We start from the raw sequence: 15,592 nt of genomic DNA, 5'->3' as shown, positions 1-15,592 counted from the left end.
AACTGACTATTCTTACTGTCTATGTTTTTTACCATTCCTGTGACACTAGTTATAGATTCCGATGCTTCACTTCAGGTTTACTGTATCAATCTGTCCTTGTTATTGACGAGGAAACACAGAAATTGAATCGGAATTAAATACAAAAGGCACAATGCCGACTTAAGTACAAGAAAACTGACTCATCTTTTTGTCTATGTTTTGAACCATTCCTGTGACACTAGTTATAGATTCCGATGCTTCACTTCAGGTTTACCGTATCCCTCTGACCTTCTTATTGACGATGAAACAAAAGAAATTGCATCGGAATTAAATATAAAAGGCACAATGCAGACTTAAGTACACGATAATTGACTCTTCTTACTGTCTATGTTTTGAACCATTCCTGTGACACTAGTTATAGGTTCCGATGCTTCACCTCAGGTTTACTGTATCCCTCTGACCTTCGTATTGACTATGAAACACAGAAATTGCAACGGAATTAAATACAAAAGGCACAATGCCGACATAAGTACAAGAAATCTGACTTTTCTCACTGTCTATGTTTGAATCATTCCCGTGACACTAGTTATAGATTCCGATGCTTCACTTCAGGTTTACTGTATCACTCTGACCTTCTTATTGACGATGAAACACAGAAAGTGCATCGGAAATAAATACAAAAAGCACAATGCCGACATAAGTACAAGAAAACTGACTATTCTTAGAGTCTAAGTTTTGAACCATTCCCGTGACACTAGTTATGGATTCCGATGCTTCACTTCAGCTTTACTGTATCCCCCTGACCTCCTTATGGCGATGAAACACAGAAATTGCATCGGAATTAAATACAAAAGGCACAATGCTGACTCAAGTACAAGAAGGCTGGCTCTTCATACTGTCTATGTTTTGAACCTTTCCTGTGAGACCGGTTTTAGATTCCGATGCTTCACTTCAGGTTTACTGTATCCCATGGACCTTCTTATTGTCCACGAAACACAGAAATTGCATCGGAATTAAATACAAAAGGCACAATTCCGACTCAAGTTCCAGAAGACTGGCTCTTCTTACTGTCTATGTTTTGAACCATTTTTTTGGCACTAGTTATAGATTCCGATGCTTCACCTCAGGATTAATGTATCCCTTGGACCTTCTTATTGACGACGAAACACAGAATTTGCATCGGAATTAAATACAAAAGGCACAATGCTGACTCAAGTACAAGAAGGCTGGCTCTTCGTACGGTCTATGTTTTGAACTTTTCCTGTGATACCGGTTTTAGATTCCGATACTTCACTTCAGGTTTACTGTATCCCATGGACCTTCTTATTGACCACGAAACACAGAAATTGCTTCGGAATTAAATACAAAAGGCACAATGCCTACTTAAGTACAAGAAAACTGACTCTTCTTACTGTCTATGTTTTGAACCATTCCTGTGACACTAGTTATAGATTCCGATGGTTCACTACAGGTTTGCTGTACCCTCTGACGATCTTATTGTCGATGAAACACAGAAATTGCATCGGAATTAAATAGAAAAGGGACAATGCCAATTTAAGTACAAGAAAACTGACTCTTCTTACTGTCTATGTTTGAACCATTCATGTGACACTAGTTATAGATTCCGATGCTTCACTTCAGGATTAATGTATCCCTTCTACCTTCTTATTGACGACGAAACACAGAATTTGCATAGGATTTAAATTCAAAAGGCACAATGCCGACTTAAGTACAAGAAAACTGACTCTTCTTACAGTCTATGTTTTGAACCATTCCTGTGAGACTAGTTATAGATTCCGATGCATCACTTCAGGTTAACAATATCCCTCTGACCTTATAGTGACGATGAAACACAGAAATTGCATCGGAATTAAATACAAAAGGCTCAATGCCGACTTGAGTAGAAGAAGACTGTCTCATCTTACTCTCTATGTTCTGAACCATTCCTGTTACGCTAGTTATAGATTCCGATGCTTCACTTCAGCTATACTGTAGCCCTCTGACCTTCTTATTGACGATGAAACACAGAAATTGCATCGGAATTAAATACAAAAGGCACAATTCCGACTCAAGTTCCTGAAGACTGGCTCTTCTTACTGTCTATGTTTTGAACCATTCCTTTGACACTAGTTACAGATTCCGATGCTTCACTTCAGGTTTTCTGTATCCCTCTGACCTCCTTATTGTCGATGAAACACAGAAATTGCATCGGAATTAAATAGAAAAGGCACAATGCCGACTTAAGTACACGAAAATTGACTCTTCTTACTGTCTATGTTTTGAACCATTCCTGTGACACTAGTAATAGATTCCGATGCCCCACTTCAGGTTTACTGTATCCCTCTGACCTTCTTATTGACGATGAAACATAGAAAGTGCATCGGAATTAAATACAAAAAGCACAATGCCGACATAAGTACAAGAAAACTGACTCTTCCCAGTGTCTAAGTTTTGAACCATTCCTGTGACACTAGTTATGGATTCCGATGCTTCACTTCAGCTTTACTGTATCCCTCGGACCCCCTTATTGTCGATGAAACACAGAAATTGCATCGGAATTAAATACAAAAGGTACAATGCCGACTCAAGTACAAGAAGTCTGACTCTTCTTACTGTCTATGTTTTGAACCATTCCTATCACACTAGTTATGGATTCGGATGCTCGACTTCAGGTTCACTGCCTCCCTCTGAACTTCTTATTGGCGGTGAAACACAGTAATTGCATCGGAATTAAATACAAAAGGCACAATGCCGGTTTAAGTACAAGAAAACTGACTCTTCTTACTGTCTATGTTTTGAACCATTCCTGTGACACTAGTTATAGATTCCGATGCTTCACTTCAGGTTTACTGTATCCATCTGTCCTTCTTATTGACGAGGAAACACAGAAATTGCATCGGAATTAAATACAAAAGGCACAATGCCGACTTATGTACTTGAAAACACACTCTTCTTACTGTCTATGTTTTGAACCATTCCTGTGACGCAAGTTATAGATTCCGATGCTTCACTACAGGTTTACTGTATCCATCTGCCCTTCTTATTGACGAGGAAACACAGAAATTGCATCGGAATTAAATACAAAAGGCACAATGCCGGCTTAAGTACAAGAAAACTGACTCTTCTTACTGTCTATATTTTGAACCACTCCTGTGACACTAGTTATAGATTCCGATGCTTCACTTCAGGTTTACTGTATCCCTCTGACCTTCGTATTGACTATGAAACACAGAAATTGCATCGGAATTAAATACAAAAGGCACAATGCCGGTTTAAGTACAAGAAAACTGACTCTTCTTACTGTCTATGTTTTGAACCATTCCTGTGACACTAGTTATAGATTCCGATGCTTCACTTCAGGTTTACTGTATCCATCTGTCCTTCTTATTGACGAGGAAACACAGAAATTGCATCGGAATTAAATACAAAAGGCACAATGCCGACTTATGTACTTGAAAACACACTCTTCTTACTGTCTATGTTTTGAACCATTCCTGTTACGCTAGTTATAGATTCCGATGCTTCCCTTCAGCTATACTGTAGCCCTCTGACCTTATTGACGATGAAACACAGAAATTGCATCGGAATTAAATACAAAAGGCACAATTCCGACTCAAGTTCCAGAAGACTGGCTCTTCTTACTGTCTATGTTTTGAACCATTCCTTTGACACTAGTTACAGATTCCGATGCTTCACTTCAGGTTTACTGTATCCCTCTGACCTCCTTATTGTCGATGAAACACAGAAATTGCATCGGAATAAAATAGAAAAGGCACAATGCCGACTTAAGTACACGAAAATTGACTCTTCTTACTGTCTATGCTTTTGAACCATTCCTGTGACACTAGTAATAGATTCCGATGCCCCACGTCAGGTTTACTGTATCCCTCTGACCTTCTTATTGACGATGAAACACAGAAAGTGCATCGGAATTAAATACAAAAAGCACAATGCCGACATAAGTACAAGAAAACTGACTCTTCCTAGTGTCTAAGTTTTGAACCAATCCTGTGACACTAGTTATGGATTCCGATGCTTCACTTCAGCTTTACTGTATACCTCTGATCTTCTTATTGACGATGAAACACAGAAATTGCATCGGAATTAAATACAAAAGGCACAATGCTGACTCAAGTACAAGAAGGCTGGCTCTTCATACTGTCTATGTCTTGAACCTTTCCTGTGAGACCGGTATTAGATTCCGATGCCTCACTTCAGGTTTACTGTATCCCATGGACCTTCTTATTGACCACGAAACACAGAAATTGCATCGGAATTAAATACAAAAGGCACAATGCCTACTTAAGTACAAGAAAACTGACTCCTCTTACTGTCTATGTTTTGAACCATTCCTGTGACACTAGTTATAGATTCCGATGCTTCACTTCAGGTTTACTGTACCCTCTGACGATCTTATTGACGATGAAACACAGAAATTGCATCGGAATTAAATACAAAAGGGACAATGCCAACTTAAGTACAAGAAAGCTGACTCTTCTCACTGTCTGTGTTTTGAACCATTCATGTGACACTAGTTATAGATTCCGATGCTTCACTTCAGGATTAATGTATCCCTTGGACCTTCTTATTGACGATGAAACACAGAAATTGCATCGGAATTAAATACAAAAGGCACAATTCCGACTCAAGTACAAGAAGTCTGACTCTTCTTACTGTCTATGTTTTGAACCATTCCTGTCACACAAGTTATGGATTCGGATGCTCGACTTCAGGTTTACTGCCTCCCTCTGAACTGCTTATTGGCGGTGAAACACAGTAATTGCATCGGAATTAAATACAAAAGGCACAATGCCGGTTTAAGTACAAGAAAACTGACTCTTGTTACTGTCTATGTTTTTTACCATTCCTGTGACACTAGTTATAGTTTCCGATGCTTCACTTCAGGTTTACTGTATCCATCTGTCCTTCTTATTGACGAGGAATTACAGAAATTGCATCGGAATTAAATACAAAAGGCTCAATGCCGACTTAAGTACAAGAAAACTGACTCTTCATACTGCCTATGTTTTGAACCATTCCTGTGACACTAGTTATAGATTCCGATGCTTCACCTCAGGTTTACTGTATCCCTCTGACCTTCGTATTGACTAAGAAACACAGAAATTGCAACGGAATTAAATACAAAAGGCACAATGCCGACTTAAGTACAAGAAATCTGACTCTTCTTACCGTCTATGTTTGAACCATTCCTGTGACACTAGTTATAGATTCCGATGCTTCACTTCAGGTTTACTGTATCACTCTGACCTTGTTATCGACGATGAAACACAGATAGTGCATCGGAATTAAATACAAAAAGCACAATGCCGACATAAGTACAAGAAAACTGACTCTTCTTAGAGTCTAAGTTTTGAACCATTCCTGTGACACTAGTTATGGATTCCGATGCTTCACTTCAGCTTTACTGTATCCCTCTGACCTTCTTATTGACGATGAAACACAGAAATTGCATCGGAATTAAATACAAAAGGCACAATGCTGACTCAACTACAAGAAGGCTGGCTCTTCATACTGTCTATGTTTTGAACCTTTCGTGTGAGACCGGTTTTAGATTCCGATGCTTCACTTCAGGTTTACTGTATCCCTCTGACCTCCTTATTGTCGATGAAACACCGAAATTGCATCGGAATTAAATACAAAAGGCACAATGCCGACTCTAGTACCAGAAGTCTGACTCTTCTTACTGTCTATGTTTTGAACCATTCCTGTCACACTAGTTATGGATTCGGATGCTCGACTTCAGTTTCACTGCCTCCCTCTGAACTTCATATTGGCGATGAAACACAGAAATTGCATCCGAATTAAATACAAAACGCACAATGCCGACTTAAGTACATGAAAACCGACTCTTCTCACTGTCTATGTTCTGAACCATTCCTGTGACCCTAGTTATAGATTCCGATGCTTCACTACAGGTTTACTGTATCCCTCTGACCTTCTTATTGACGATGAAACACAGATATTGCGTCGGAATTGTATACAAAAGGTACGATGCCGACTTAAGTACAAGTAAACTGACTCTTCTTACTGTCTATGTTTTGAACCATTCCTGTGACGCTAGTTATAGATTCCGATGCTTCACCTCAGGTTTACTGTATCCCTCTGACCTTCTTATTGACGATGAAACACAGAAATTGCATAGGAATTAAATACAAAAGGCACAATGCCGATTTAAGTACAAGAAAACTGACTCTCCTTACTGTCTATGTTTTGAACCATTCCTAAGACACTTGTTATAGATTCCGTGCTTCACTTCAGCTTTACTGTATCCCTGTGACCTTCTTATTGACGATGAAACACAGAATTTGCATCGGAATGAAATTCAAAAAGCACAATGCCGACTAAAGTACAAGAAAACTGACTCATCTTACTGTCTATGTTTTGTACCATTCCTGTGACACAAGTTATAGATTCCGATGCTTCACTTCAGGTTTACTGTATCCCTCTGACCTTATATTGTCGATGAAACACAGAAATTGCATCGGATTGAAATACAAAAGGCTCAATGCCGACATAAGTACAAGAAGACTGTCTCATCTTATTCTCTATGTTTTGAACCATTCCTGTGACACTAGTTATAGATTCCGATGCTTCACTTCAGCTTTACTGTATCCCTGTGACCTTCTTATTGACGATGAAACACAGAAATTGCATCGGAATTAAATACAAAAGGTACAATTCCGACTCAAGTACAAGAAGACTGGCTCTTCTTACTGTCTATGTTCTGAACCATTCCTGTGACACTAGTTATAGATTCCGATGCTTTACTTCAGGTTTACTGTATCCCTCTGACCTTATTGTCGATGAAACACAGAAATTTCATCGGAATTAAATACAAAAGGCACAATGCCGACTCAAGTACAAGAAGACTGGCTCTTCTTACTGTCTATGTTTTGAACCTTTCCTGTGACACTAGTTATGGATTCGGATGCTCGACTTCAGGATCACTGCCTCCCTCTGACCTTCGTATTGGCGATGAAACACAGAAATTGCATCGGAATTAAATACAAAATGCACGATGCCGACTTAAGTACAAGAAAACTGACTCTTCTTACTGTCTATGTTTTGAACCATTCCTGTGTCACTAGTTACAGAGTCCGATTCTTCACTTAAGGTTTACTGTATCCCTTGGACCTTCTTATTGACGACGAAACACAGAATTTGCATCGTAATTAAAATCAAAAAGCACAATGCCGACTTAAGTACATGAAAACTGACTCTTCTTACTGTCTATGTTTTGAACCATTCCTGTGACACTAGTTATAGATTCCGATGCTTCACTTCCGGTTTACTGTATCCCTCTGACCTTCTTATTGACGATGAAACACAGAAATAGCGTCGGAATTAAATACAAAAGGCACAATGCCGACTTAAGTACAAGATAACTGACTCTTCTTACTGTTTATGAGTTGAACCATTCATGTGACACTAGTTATAGATTCTGATGCTTCACTTCACGTTTACTGTATCCCTCTGACCTTCTTATTGACGATGAATCACAGAAATTGCATCGGAATTAAATACAAAAGGCACAATGCCGACTTAAGTACAAGGAAAAACTGACTCTTCTTACTGTCTATGTTTTAACCATTCCTGTGACACTAGTTATAGATTCCGATGTTTCACTTCAGGTTTACCGTATCCCTCTGACCTTCTTATTGACGATGAAACACAGAAATTGCATGGGAATTAAATAGAAAAGGCACAATGCCGAGTTAAGTACACGAAAATTGACTCTTCTTACTGTCTATGTTTTGAACTATTCCTTTGACACTAGTTATAGATTCTGATGCTTCACTTCACGTTTACTGTATCCCTGTGACATTCTTATTGTCGATGAAACACAGAAATTGCATCGGAATTAAATATAAAAGGCACAATTCCGACTCATGTACAAGAAGACTGGCTGTTCTTACTGTCTATGTTTTGAACCATTTCTGTGACACTAGTTATAGATTCCGATGCTTTACGTCAGGTTTACTGTATCCCTCTGACCCCCTTATTGTCGATAAAACACAGAAATTTCATCGGAATTAAATACAAAAGGCACAATGCCGACTCAAGTACAAGAAGACTGGCTCTTCTTACTGTCTATCTTTTGAACCTTTGCTGTGGCACTAGTTATGGTTTCGGATGCTCGACTTCAGGTTCACTGCCTCCCTCTGACCTTCTTATTGGCGATGAAACACAGAAATTGCATCGGAATTAAATACAAAACGCACAATGCCGACTTAAGTACATGAAAACTGACTCTTCTTACTGTCTATGTTTTGAACCATTCCTGTGACACTAGTTATAGATTTCGATGCTTTACTACAGGTTTACTGTTTCCCTCTGACCTTCTTATTGACGATGAAACACAGATGTTGCGTCGGAATTATATACAAAAGGCACGATGCAACTTAAGTACAAGAAAACTGACTCTTGTTACTGTCTATGTTTGAACCATTCCTTTGACGCTAGTTATAGATTCCGATGCTTCACTTCGGGTTTACTGTATCCCTCTGACCTTCTTATTGACGATGAAACACAGAAATTGCATAGGAATAAAATACAAAAGGCACAATGCCGCTTTAAGTACAAGAAAACTGACTCTCCTTACTGTCTATGTTTTGAACCATTCCTGTGACACTAGTTATAGATTCCGATGCTTCACTTCAGCTTTACTGTATCCCTGTGACCTTCTTATTGACGATGAAACACAGAATTTGCATTGGAATTAAATTCAAAAAGCACAATGCCGACTAAAGTACAAGAAAACTGACTCTTCTTACTGTCTATGTTTTGTACCATTCCTGTGACACAAGTTATAGATTCCGATGCTTCACTTCAGGTTTACTGTATCCCTCTGACCTTATATTGACGATGAAACACAGAAATTGCATCGGAATGAAATACAAAAGGCTTAATGCCGACTTAAGTACAAGAAGACTGTCTCATCTTACTCTCTATGTTGTGAACCATTCCTGTGACACTAGTTGTATATTCCGATGCTTCACTTCAGGTTTACTGTATCCCTGTGACCTTCTTATTGACGATGAAACACAGAAATTGCATCGGAATTAAATACAGAAGGCACAATTCCGACTCAAGTACAAGATGACTGGCTCTTCTTACTGTCTATGTTTTGAACCATTCCTGTGACACTAGTTATAGATTCCGATGCTTTACTTCAGGTTTACTGTATCCCTCTGACCTCCTTATTGTCGATGAAACACAGAAATTGCATCGGAATTAAATAAAATGGCACAATGCCGACTCAAGTACAAGAAGACTGGCTCTTCTTACTGTCTATGTTTTGAACCTTTCCTGTGACACTAGTTATGGATTCGGATGCTCGACTTCAGGTTCACGGCCTCCCTCTGTCCTTGTTATTGGCGATGAAACACAGAAATTGCAACGGAATTAAATACAAAACGCACAATGCCGACTTGTGTACTTGAAAACTGACTCTTCTTACTGTCTATGTTTTGAACCATTCCTGTGACACTAGTTATAGATTCCGATGGTTCAGCTCAGCGTTACTGTATCCCTGTGACCTTCTTATTGACGATGAAACACAGAAATTGCATCGGAATTAAATATAAAAGGCACAACTCCGACTCAAGTACAAGAAGACTGGCGGTTCTTACTGTCTATGTTTGAACCATTTCTGTGACACTAGTTATAGATTCCGATGCTTTACGTCAGGTTTACTGTATCCCTCTGACCTCCTTATTGTCGATAAAACACAGAAATTGCATCGGAATTAAATACAAAAGGCACAATGACGACTCAAGTACAAGAAGACTGGCTCTTCTTACTGTCTATGATTTGAACCTTTCCTGTGGCACTAGTTATGGATTCGGATGCTCGACTTCAGGTTCACTGCCTCCCTCTGACCTTCTTATTGGCGATGAAACACAGACATTGCATCGGAATTAAATATAAAACGCACAATGCCGACTTAAGTACATGAAAACTGACTCTTCTTACTGTCTATGTTTTGAACCATTCCTGTGACACTAGTTATAGATTCCGATGCATCACTACAGGTTTACTGTTTCCCTCTGACCTTCTTATTGGCGATGAAACGCAGATATTGCATCGGAATTATATACAAAAGGCACGATGCCGACTTAAGTACAAGAAAACTGACCCTTCTTACTGTCTATGTTTTGAACCATTCCTGTGACGCTAGTTATAGATTCCGATGCTTCACTTCAGGTTTACCGTATCCCTCTGACCTTCTTATTGACGATGAAACACAGAAATTGCATCGGAATTAAATACAAAAGGCACAATGCCGACTTCAGTACAAGAAAACTGACTCTCCTTACTGTCTATGTTTTGAACCATTCCTGTGACTCTAGTTATAGATTCCGATGCTTCACTTCAGATTTACTGATCCCTGTGACCATCTTATTGACGACGAAACACAGAATTTGCATCGGAATTAAATTCAAAAAGCACAATGCCGACTAAAGTACAAGAAAACTGACTCTCCTTACTTTCTATGTTTTGTACCATTCCTGTGACACAAGTTATAGATTCCGATGCTTCACTTCAGGTTTACTGTATCCCTCTGACCTTATATTGACGATGAAACACAGAAATTGCATCGGAATGAAATACAAAAGGCTCAATGCCGACTTAAGTACAAGAAGACTATCCCATCTTACTCTCTATGTTTTGAACCATTCCTGTGACACTAGTTATAGATTCCGATGCTTCACTTCAGCTTTACTGTATCCCTGTGACCTTCTTTTTGATGATGAAACACAGAAATTGCATCGGAATTAATTACAAAAGGCACAATTCCGACTCAAGTACAAGAAAACTGACTCTTCTTACTGTCTATGTTTTGAACCATTCCTGTGTCACTAGTTACAGAGTCCGATTCTTCACTTAAGGTTTACTGTATCCCTTGGACCTTCTTATTGACGACGAAACACAGAATTTGCATCGTAATTAAAATCAAAAAGCACAATGCCGACTTCAGTACATGAAAACTGACTCTTCTTACTGTCTATGTTTTGAACCATTCCTGTGACACTAGTTATAGATTCCGATGCTTCACTTCCGGTTTACTGTATCCCTCTGACCTTCTTATTGACGATGAAACACAGAAATAGCGTCGGAATTAAATACAAAAGGCACAATGCCGACTTAAGTACAAGATAACTGACTCTTCTTACTGTTTATGAGTTGAACCATTCATGTGACACTAGTTATAGATTCTGATGCTTCACTTCACGTTTACTGTATCCCTCTGACCTTCTTATTGACGATGAATCACAGAAATTGCATCGGAATTAAATACAAAAGGCACAATGCCGACTTAAGTACAAGGAAAAACTGACTCTTCTTACTGTCTATGTTTTAACCATTCCTGTGACACTAGTTATAGATTCCGATGTTTCACTTCAGGTTTACCGTATCCCTCTGACCTTCTTATTGACGATGAAACACAGAAATTGCATGGGAATTAAATAGAAAAGGCACAATGCCGAGTTAAGTACACGAAAATTGACTCTTCTTACTGTCTATGTTTTGAACTATTCCTTTGACACTAGTTATAGATTCTGATGCTTCACTTCACGTTTACTGTATCCCTGTGACATTCTTATTGTCGATGAAACACAGAAATTGCATCGGAATTAAATATAAAAGGCACAATTCCGACTCATGTACAAGAAGACTGGCTGTTCTTACTGTCTATGTTTTGAACCATTTCTGTGACACTAGTTATAGATTCCGATGCTTTACGTCAGGTTTACTGTATCCCTCTGACCCCCTTATTGTCGATAAAACACAGAAATTGCATCGGAATTAAATACAAAAGGCACAATGCCGACTCAAGTACAAGAAGACTGGCTCTTCTTACTGTCTATCTTTTGAACCTTTCCTGTGGCACTAGTTATGGTTTCGGATGCTCGACTACAGGTTCACTGCCTCCCTCTGACCTTCTTATTGGCGATGAAACACAGAAATTGCATCGGAATTAAATACAAAACGCACAATGCCGACTTAAGTACATGAAAACTGACTCTTCTTACTGTCTATGTTTTGAACCATTCCTGTGACACTAGTTATAGATTTCGATGCTTTACTACAGGTTTACTGTTTCCCTCTGACCTTCTTATTGACGATGAAACACAGATGTTGCGTCGGAATTATATACAAAAGGCACGATGCAACTTAAGTACAAGAAAACTGACTCTTGTTACTGTCTATGTTTGAACCATTCCTTTGACGCTAGTTATAGATTCCGATGCTTCACTTCGGGTTTACTGTATCCCTCTGACCTTCTTATTGACGATGAAACACAGAAATTGCATAGGAATTAAATACAAAAGGCACAATGCCGCTTTAAGTACAAGAAAACTGACTCTCCTTACTGTCTATGTTTTGAACCATTCCTGTGACACTAGTTATAGATTCCGATGCTTCACTTCAGCTTTACTGTATCCCTGTGACCTTCTTATTGACGATGAAACACAGAATTTGCATTGGAATTAAATTCAAAAAGCACAATGCCGACTAAAGTACAAGAAAACTGACTCTTCTTAGTGTCTATGTTTTGTACCATTCCTGTGACACAAGTTATAGATTCCGATGCTTCACTTCAGGTTTACTGTATCCCTCTGACCTTATATTGACGATGAAACACAGAAATTGCATCGGAATGAAATACAAAAGGCTTAATGCCGACTTAAGTACAAGAAGACTGTCTCATCTTACTCTCTATGTTGTGAACCATTCCTGTGACACTAGTTGTATATTCCGATGCTTCACTTCAGGTTTACTGTATCCCTGTGACCTTCTTATTGACGATGAAACACAGAAATTGCATCGGAATTAAATACAGAAGGCACAATTCCGACTCAAGTACAAGATGACTGGCTCTTCTTACTGTCTATGTTTTGAACCATTCCTGTGACACTAGTTATAGATTCCGATGCTTTACTTCAGGTTTACTGTATCCCTCTGACCTCCTTATTGTCGATGAAACACAGAAATTGCATCGGAATTAAATAAAATGGCACAATGCCGACTCAAGTACAAGAAGACTGGCTCTTCTTACTGTCTATGTTTTGAACCTTTCCTGTGACACTAGTTATGGATTCGGATGCTCGACTTCAGGTTCACGGCCTCCCTCTGTCCTTGTTATTGGCGATGAAACACAGAAATTGCAACGGAATTAAATACAAAACGCACAATGCCGACTTGTGTACTTGAAAACTGACTCTTCTTACAGTCTATGTTTTGAACCATTCCTGTGACACTAGTTATAGATTCCGATGGTTCAGCTCAGCGTTACTGTATCCCTGTGACCTTCTTATTGACGATGAAACACAGAAATTGCATCGGAATTAAATATAAAAGGCACAACTCCGACTCAAGTACAAGAAGACTGGCGGTTCTTACTGTCTATGTTTGAACCATTTCTGTGACACTAGTTATAGATTCCGATGCTTTACGTCAGGTTTACTGTATCCCTCTGACCTCCTTATTGTCGATAAAACACAGAAATTGCATCGGAATTAAATACAAAAGGCACAATGACGACTCAAGTACAAGAAGACTGGCTCTTCTTACTGTCTATGATTTGAACCTTTCCTGTGGCACTAGTTATGGATTCGGATGCTCGACTTCAGGTTCACTGCCTCCCTCTGACCTTCTTATTGGCGATGAAACACAGACATTGCATCGGAATTAAATACAAAACGCACAATGCCGACTTAAGTACATGAAAACTGACTCTTCTTACTGTCTATGTTTTGAACCATTCCTGTGACACTAGTTATAGATTCCGATGCATCACTACAGGTTTACTGTTCCCTCTGACCTTCTTATTGGCGATGAAACGCAGATATTGCATCGGAATTATATACAAAAGGCACGATGCCGACTTAAGTACAAGAAAACTGACCCTTCTTACTGTCTATGTTTTGAACCATTCCTGTGACGCTAGTTATAGATTCCGATGCTTCACTTCAGGTTTACCGTATCCCTCTGACCTTCTTATTGACGATGAAACACAGAAATTGCATCGGAATTAAATACAAAAGGCACAATGCCGACTTCAGTACAAGAAAACTGACTCTCCTTACTGTCTATGTTTTGAACCATTCCTGTGACTCTAGTTATAGATTCCGATGCTTCACTTCAGATTTACTGATCCCTGTGACCATCTTATTGACGACGAAACACAGAATTTGCATCGGAATTAAATTCAAAAAGCACAATGCCGACTAAAGTACAAGAAAACTGACTCTCCTTACTTTCTATGTTTTGTACCATTCCTGTGACACAAGTTATAGATTCCGATGCTTCACTTCAGGTTTACTGTATCCCTCTGACCTTATATTGACGATGAAACACAGAAATTGCATCGGAATGAAATACAAAAGGCTCAATGCCGACTTAAGTACAAGAAGACTATCCCATCTTACTCTCTATGTTTTGAACCATTCCTGTGACACTAGTTATAGATTCCGATGCTTCACTTCAGCTTTACTGTATCCCTGTGACCTTCTTTTTGATGATGAAACACAGAAATTGCATCGGAATTAATTACAAAAGGCACAATTCCGACTCAAGTACAAGAAGACTGGCTCTTCTTACTGCCTATGTTTTGAACCATTCCTGTGACACTACTTATAGATTCCGATGCTTTACTTCAGGTTTACTGTATCCCTCTGACCTCTTTATTGTCGATGAAACACAGAAATTGCATCGGAATTAAATACAAAAGGCACAATGCCGACTCAAGTACAAGAAGACTGGCTCTTCTTACTGTCTATGTTTTGAACCTTTCCTGTGACACTAGTTATGGATTCGGATGCTCGACTTCAGGTTCACTGCCTCCCTCTGACCTTCTTATTAGCGATGAAACACAGAAATTGCATCGGAATTAAATACAAAACGCACAATGCCGACTTATGTACTTGAAAACAGACTCTTCTTACTGTCTATGTTTTGAACCATTCCTGTGACACTAGTTATTGATTCCGATGCTTCACTACAGGTTTACTGTATCCCTCTGACCTTCTTATTGACGATGAAACACAGATATTGCGTCGGAAATATATACAAAATGCACGATGCCGACTTAAGTACAAGAAAACTGACCCTTCTTACTGTCAATGTTTTGAACCATTCCTGTGACGCTAGTTATAGATTCCGATGCTTCACTTCAGGTTTACTGTATCCGTCTAACCTTCTTATTAACGATGAAACACAGAAATTGCATCGGAATTAAATACAAAAGGCACAATGCCGACTTAAGTACAAGAAAACTTACTCTCCTTACTGTCTATGTTTTGAACCATTCCTGTGACACTAGTTATAGATTCCGATGCTTCACTTCAGCGTTACTGTATTCCTGTGACCTTCTTATTGACGATGAAACACAGAAATTGCATCGGAATTAAATATAAAAGGCACAATTCCGACTCAAGTACAAGAAGACTGGCTGTTCTTACTGTCTATGTTTGAACCATTTCTGTGACACTAGTTATAGATTCCGAAGCTTCACGTCAGGTTTACTGTATCCCTCTGACCTCCTTATTGTCGATAAAACACAGAAATTGCATCGGAATTAAAT

This window comes from Schistocerca americana, chromosome 10 (assembly GCF_021461395.2).
Source record: "Schistocerca americana isolate TAMUIC-IGC-003095 chromosome 10, iqSchAmer2.1, whole genome shotgun sequence".
In the NCBI taxonomy this organism is placed as follows: Eukaryota; Metazoa; Arthropoda; class Insecta; order Orthoptera; family Acrididae; genus Schistocerca; species Schistocerca americana.
This window is presented reverse-complemented; position numbering follows the sequence as displayed.